We start from the raw sequence: 7,799 nt of genomic DNA, 5'->3' as shown, positions 1-7,799 counted from the left end.
GAGGGTGGGGGTGGGAATCTCATACCTAACTAAGCTAAAATAAATTAAAAGCATGTCCTCGCAGTAACAGTTAGGCTAGTGCTTGCTTCGACAGGCAAGTGGGTACCATTACATGGCCAATTTGACACAGGAACATAATCATCACAGCTAAGTAGGTGAATCTAAAGAAAAGACGGTTTGCAAGGCTTTCTGTCTAAAATATCTCCTCCATATTGTACCATGAATAATTGAAATGTCACCACTATTGGAGGCTTATCCAGCACTGTTCTTTCTCAACAGGCCTGGGAGAGTAATGTGGTACATTAATTTAAAACATGCCAGTCAGCTGAATGCAAGTTGATAAACAAAGATAATAGTACAGTGAGCCAACCAAGGGCAGTGGCTGGACAGCAGGGAGGTTTTGACCAAGCAGAAATGAATAGAAGAAGACAGCTGCCAGAAAATGAAGCAGTGGAAGGGAAGCTACTCAAGGAAAAGCAGCCAGTTATGAACCAACTTCATAAGTTTGCTTGGGACTGGCAGGAATCTAATCAGCAGTGGGGTGAATGGCAGCAGAGAAAGGGGGGTTCACCACCACATTGCCAGGAGAGGAGTATGATTACCAATAATTATGACAGAGGTTAAGAGGTTAGAGAAGAATGGGGGAGAGAAAGAAAGCAAGAGTATGATTAGGGCCTTAACTAGGAAGTGGCAACTAAGGAGCTGACACTGAAATCAGTGAACTAATTTTGATATCATGGGAGAGCAGACAGGGAGTGAAGCAATCAGAAGTCAAGGAAGAGAGGTAAGACTGGGCTGAGGGAAATGGCATCTTCATGTGCCAGAAGTTAGCCCTTCCTTTCTCCCTTGTCATCTTCCCTACCCATTTTCATCATTTTGCCTTTCCTTCATTCATCCTCTCCTCACCACATTCAAGTTCTTGGCTTCTTGTCTGAATACCAGATAGTCGCACAGATGTGGTCTCACAGCTTTTCATGCCAGTCTTGGCCTGTGCCCCCAGACTCACCCCAGGTTGCACAAAAAAAAAGAAGAAATTATTTATTATACAGCTTTCTCTTTATTTTTTAAAAATGGCACTAAAGCCTAAGAGCTTTTGGTCTGGTCATTATGTGGTCCCCAATGTTAGGGGATGGCAGAGCTGAATCTCCAGGAATGTAAGAGCATGGCTTTAAAGTTAGCAGCAGTCACAGGGCGAAGTTTGAAGGCCCAAGTCAAATCATGGGCATATCCACCAACATATGGTAGGGCATGGGCTCCTGCTGTAGGGGATCAACAAGAGTGGAAACTCTTTTGAGAAGATAACTGACAGGATCTGGCACCAAAAGTGGTGTGAGAAGTGGGGAAGGTGAAAGATAGTTATTCTCCTCTTCTTTATGCTACTATTAAAGGGCAGAGGCAGCTGACCCCAACAAGGTAGCAGCTATTTAGATCCCATAGTGGAGAGGCTGGCCAGACCACTTCAAGGCTGCTCAAATGGCATTGTCAGAGGGTGGAATGCTAGCCATGAGAATGGAGACAAACTGTTCCAATTTCTGTGCAGCTTTTCTCCTGGATTCCAGTACTTCCTCATGATTAGCCTTCTCTAAGGTTTCATAACTCATAATAACCTTGTTAGTGATGAGAGAGAAGCCAAAAACTCAAAGTCCACAGTGCCGTGCAACTATAACTTCTGATACTGTGCTCATGCCTGATAGGGAGAAAGAGGGAAATGAATTGTTGAGATTGGCTAATGACTCCTCCTCTTCCTTTAGCCTCCCCTCCATTCATTAACAGCTCAGAATATTAAATCTCAAATTCTCTTCCCCTAAAACCCAAAGAACCAGCCAAAATATTATATTGCACTTTCACTGTTCTGTACTGCTTAATATATTAAGTGGGACCTCAAAGGGCCTAAATATTTCTCGTAAATATTATTAATGCAATGCTCATTCTATTCATTTGTGGTAATTTTAAATTCAGTTCCAATGACTCAGTGCCCTCTTCAAGCCAGAATGACAGAAAGGGGCCATAATGACATTTGTTAGAATAATCCTTAGAAACAATTATTGAGTCATGGACAGGTCAGAAGCATTGACTTCATCTTTCATGGTAAACATTATCTGTGGCTTTTGTAAAAGCCCTTGGTGTTCAGTAGGACAGTTTGATAGTATAAAAATAAATAAATAGGTAACATTTTATAAATTAAAAAGAAAAAAACCTTATCACTTTAGTATCCCTAGAAGTCAGCTTAGTTCACTCTTCCCTTAAATTGGATCCTCTCTATATGTAATCTCTTCCTTCTCCCTATCCCTATTTACCAGAACCCTCCCTCTTTAGGCCACCAGCCAAGTTCCCTTTCTTACCAACAGCTGCCTAAAAGGCCCTTAGGAATGGTTAGACTCCTGCTCTCTCAAGCTCTGAGAAAGAAATGTCATTCTGTTAATGGCTCTCAGACTTTGAAATCTAATGGAGTTTGCACTGCGGGTTTAAGGAACTGTTTTAGTCCTGTTAGCCCTGGTTTCCTTTTAGTTTCTCCTTATGGCAATGGGAATGTTTACCCCATGACTGTCCATTCTTTGTGTATTGGAAGTACATAACTTGTTCTAAGTTTCACAAGTCCACAGCCAGAGGGGATTATGTCTTATGACAAACCATGCCTGTAACTGATTTAATGGGATCTTGTACTTCACTATTGTTACTGAAATGATTTAAGTTTTTGTGATATTGTGATGGGATGACTGTATTTTGTATATGGAAAGATCATGTAATTTTGGGGTCCAGGGGGTGGAATGTGCTGGTTTGGATGTATTATGTCCCCCAAAATGCCATTATCTTTGATGCAGTCTTGTGTGGGCAGGAAATGTATTGATGTTGATTGTGTTGGAGACTTCTGATTGATGTTTTCATGGAGATGTGATCACTCAGCTGTGGGCAAGATCTTTCACTGGAAACTTTCCATGGAGGTGTGGCCCCACCCATTCAGCATGGGCCTTGATTAGTTTAATGGAGCACTATATAAGCTCGGACAGAAGGAGCAAGCTTGCTACAGCCAAGAGGGACACTTTGAAGAATGCACAGAAGCTGAGAGGAGCTGCAGATGAGAGACAGTCTGAAGATGGCTGTTGAAAGCAGACTCTTGCTCCTGAGAAGCCTTAAGACTGTAACTGTGTAACCAAATAAACCCCTTTTATAAAAGCCAATCCATTTCTGATGTTTAGCATTCCTGCAGCATCTGCAAACTAGAACAGGGCAGAAGCAATAATACAGGAAATAATAAATGAAAATTTCCATTTCTTATGAAAGACATAAAATTACAGATTCAAGAAGCACAGCATACCCCAAACAGAATAGGTCTGAATAGGCCCATGCCAAGGCACTCAGTAATCACATTATCAAACATAAAAGACAAAGAGAGAATCCTGAAAGCAGCAAGAGAAAAGTGATCCACCACATACCAAGGAAGCTTGATAAGACTATGTGTGGATTTCTCAGTAGAAACCATGGAGGCAAGAAAGAAGTGGTGTGATATATTTAAGATGCTGAAAGACAAAAACCACTAACAAAGAATCCTATATCCAGCAAAACTGTCCTTCAAATAGGAGGGAGACTTTAAAATATTCTCAGACAAACAGACAATGACAGAGTTTGTAAACAACATATCTGCTCTACAGGAAATACTAAAGTGAGCTACAGACAGATAGGAAAAGACAGGAGTGAAAGGTCTGGAGCACAGCTTTACATGATAGAAGCACAGCAATGTAAGTACACTGAACAAAGATGACTGTGAGTATGGTTGAAAGAGGAAGGTTAGGAGCATGTGCGACACCAGAAGGAAAGAGGAAAGATAAAGACTGGGACTGTATAACTCAGTGAAACCTAGGGTGCTCAACAATTGTGATAAAATGTGCAAATATGTTCTTACATGAGGGGGAACAAATGAATGTCAACCTTGCAAGGTGCTAAAAATAGGGTGATTTAGGGGAAAAATACAATCAATGCAAACTAGAGCCTATAATTAACAAAAACATTGTATTATGCTTCCTTTAGGGTAACAAAGGCAATGCATATAAGAGGAGGACATAAGGGAGGACTATAGGACTCTTGGCATTGGTGATCTTGTCTGACTCTTTATTCTACTTTAGTTTAATGCTATCTTTCCTTTCGTTGCTTCCTACCTGTCATGTTTATTTTTTTATCATTTTCTTTCTTTTTCCTTCTTTTTTTCTTTTGTCTCTCTAACTTCTATGACTCTTCCTCCTTCTTTGTAGAAGAAATGGAGCTGTCCTTATATAGATAGTGGTGATGGTGGTGAATACTTAAATATGTGAGTATACAGGGAATCATTGCTTACCTGGGTCACAATGTATGGTGGGTGAACAAAACCATCTTAAAAAAAAATGGAGGAGGAGGCGGGGCAAGATGGCAGACTGGTGAGCTATATGTTTCAGTTACTCCTCCAGGAAAGTAGGTAGAAAGCCAGGAACTGCGTGGACTGGACACCACAGAGCAATCTGACTTTGGGCATACTTCATACAACACTCATGAACACGTGGAACTGCTGAGATCAGTGAAATCTGTAAGTTTTTGTGGCCAGGGGACCCGCACCCCTCCCTTCCAGGCTCAGTCCCATGGGAGGAGGGGCTGTCAGCTCCAGGAAGGAGAAGGGAGAACTGCAGTGGCAGCCCTTATCAGAAACTCATTCTACTGATCCAAACTCCAACCATAGATAGACTGAGACCAGACACCAGAGAATCTGAGAGCAGCCAGCCCAGCAGAGAGGAGACAGGCATAGAAAAAAACAACACGAAAAACTCCAAAATAAAAGCGGAGGATTTTTGGAGTTCTGGTGAACATAGAAAGGGGAAGGGCAGAGCTCAGGCCCTCAGGCACATATGCAAATCCCGAAGAAAAGTTGATCTCTCTGCCTTGTGGACCTTTCCTTAATGGCCCTAATTGCTTTGTCTCCTAGCCTTTCAATAACCCACTAGATCTGTGAGGAAGGCCCTTTTATCTTTTTTTTTTTAATCCTTTTTTCTTTTTCTAAAACAATTACTCTAAGAAGCCTAATACAGAAAGCTTCAAAGACTTGCAATTTGGGCAGGTCAAGACAAGAGCAGAACTAAGAAAGCTCTGAGACAAAAGGCAATAATCCAGTGGCTGAGAAAATTCACTAAACACCACAACTTCCCAAGAAAAGATGGGTGTCTGCTCACAGCCATCATCCTGGTAGATAGGAAACACTCCTGCCCATCGCCAGCCCCATAGCCCAGAGCTGCCCCAGACAACCCAGTGTGACGGAAGTGCTTCAAATAACAGGCACACACCACAAAACTGGGTGTGGACATTAGCCTTCCCTGCAACCTCAGCTGATTGTCCCAGAGTTGGGAAGGTGGAGCAGTGTGAATTAACAAAGCCCCATTCAGCCATCATTTGAGCAGACTGGGAGCCTCCCTACACAGCCCAGCAGCCCAGAACTGCCCTGGGGGGACGGCACTCACCTGTGACATAGCACAGTCATCCCTCAACAGAGGACCCGGGGTGCACGGCCTGGAAGAGGGGCCCACTTGCAAGTCTTAGGAGCCATACGCCAATACCAAGGACTTGTGGGTCAGTGGCAGAGACAAACTGTGGCAGGACTGAACTGAAGGATTAGACTATTGCAGCAGATTTAAAACTCTAGGATCACCAGGGAGATTTGATTGTTAGAGCCACCCCCCTCTCCCTGACTGCCCAGAAACACACCCCATATACAGGGCAGGCAACACCAACTACACACGCAAGCTTGGTACACCAATTGGACCCCACAAGACTCTCTCCCCCACTCACCAAAAAGGCTAAGCAGGGGAGAACTGGTTTGTGGAGAACAGGTGGCTCGTGGACGCCACCTGCTGGTTAGTTAGAGAAAGTGTACTCCACGAAGCTGTTGATCTGATAAATTAGAGATAAGGACTTCAATTGGTCTACAAATCCTAAAAGAACCCTATCAAGTTCAGCAAATGCCACGAGGCCAAAAACAACAGAAAATTATAAAGCATATGAAAAAACCAGACGATATGGATAACCCAAGCCCAAGCACCCAAATCAAAAGATCAGAAGAGACACAGCACCTAGAGCAGCTACTCAAAGAACTAAAGATGAACAATGAGACCATAGTATGGGAGACAAAGGAAATCAAGAAGACCATAGAAGAGCATAAAGAAGACATTGCAAGACTAAATAAAAAAAATAGATGATCTTATGGAAATTAAAGAAACTGTTGACCAAATTAAAAAGATTCTGGACACTCATAGTACAAGACTAGAGGAAGTTGAACAACAAATCAGTGACCTCGAAGATGACAGAATGGAAAATGAAAGCATAAAAGAAAGAATGGGGAAAAAAATGAAAAAATCGAAATGGACCTCAGGGATATGATAGATAATATGAAACGTCCGAATATAAGACTCATTGGTGTCCCAGAAGGGGAAGAAAAGGGTAAAGGTCTAGGAAGAGTATTCAAAGAAATTGTTGGGGACAACTTCCCAACTCTTCTAAACAACATAAATACACAAATCATAAATGCTCAGCGAACTCCAAATAGAATAAATCCAAATAAACCCACTCCGAGACATATACTGATCACACTGTCAAACACAGAAGAGAAGGAGCAAGTTCTGAAAGCAGCAAGAGAAAAGCAATTCACCACATACAAAGGAAACAGCATAAGACTAAGTAGTGACTACTCAGCAGCCACCATGGAGGCGAGAAGGCAGTGGCACGAAACATTTAAAATTCTGAGTGAGAAAAATTTCCAAGCAAGAATACTTTATCCAGCAAAGCTCTCCTTCAAATTTGAGGGACAGCTTAAATTTTTCACAGACAAACAGATGCTGAGAGAATTTGCTAACAAGAGAATTTGCCCTACTGGAGATAATAAAGGGAGCCCTACAGACAGAGAAACAAAGAAAGGACAGAGAGACTTGGAGAAAGGTTCAGTGCTAAAGAGATTCGGTATGGGTACAATAAAGGATATTAATAGAGAGAGGGGAAAAATATATATGACAAACATAAACCAAAGGATAAGATGGCTGATTCAAGAAATGCCTTCACGGTTATAACGTTGAATGTAAATGGATTAAACTCCCCAATTAAAAGATATAGATTCAAAAAAAAAAAAAAAAGATATAGATTCACAGAATGGATCAAAAAAAATGAACCATCAATATGTTGCATACAAGAGACTCGTCTTAGACACAGGGACACAAAGAAACTGAAAGTGAAAGGATGGAAAAAAATATTTCATGCAAGGTACAGCCAAAAGAAAGCAGGTGTAGCAATATTAATCTCAGATAAAACAGACTTTAAATGCAGGGATGTTCTGAGAGACAAAGAAGGTCACTACATACTAATAAAAGGGGCAATTCAACAAGAAGAAATAACAATCATAAATGTCTATGCACCCAATCAAGGTGCCACAAAATACACGAGAGAAACACTGGCAAAACTAAAGGAAGCAATTGATGTTTCCACAATAATTGTGGGAGACTTCAACACATCACTCTCTCCTATAGATAGATCAACCAGACAGAAGACCAATAAGGAAATTGAAAACCTAAACAATCTGATTAATGAATTAGATTTAACAGATATATATAGGACATTACATCCCAAATCACCAGGAAACACATACTTTTCTAGTGCTCACAGAACTTTCTCCAGAAGAGATCATATGCTGGGATATAAAACAAGTCTCAATAAATTTAAAAAGATTGAAATTATTCAAAGCACATTCTCTGACCACAATGGAATACAATTAGAAGTCAATAACCATCAGAGACTTA

General features: G+C 41.3%; 1 pseudogene; it reads right to left on the bottom strand.

The window, feature by feature from the left end:
• Positions 1–1,366: 1,366 nt before the first annotated feature.
• LOC119532233 overlaps positions 1,367–7,799 on the bottom strand; it is a 70,023-nt pseudogene continuing 63,590 nt past the window's right edge.

This window comes from Choloepus didactylus, chromosome 4 (genome assembly GCF_015220235.1).
Source record: "Choloepus didactylus isolate mChoDid1 chromosome 4, mChoDid1.pri, whole genome shotgun sequence".
NCBI lineage: Eukaryota > Metazoa > Chordata > Mammalia > Pilosa > Megalonychidae > Choloepus > Choloepus didactylus.
This window is presented reverse-complemented; position numbering and strand designations above follow the sequence as displayed.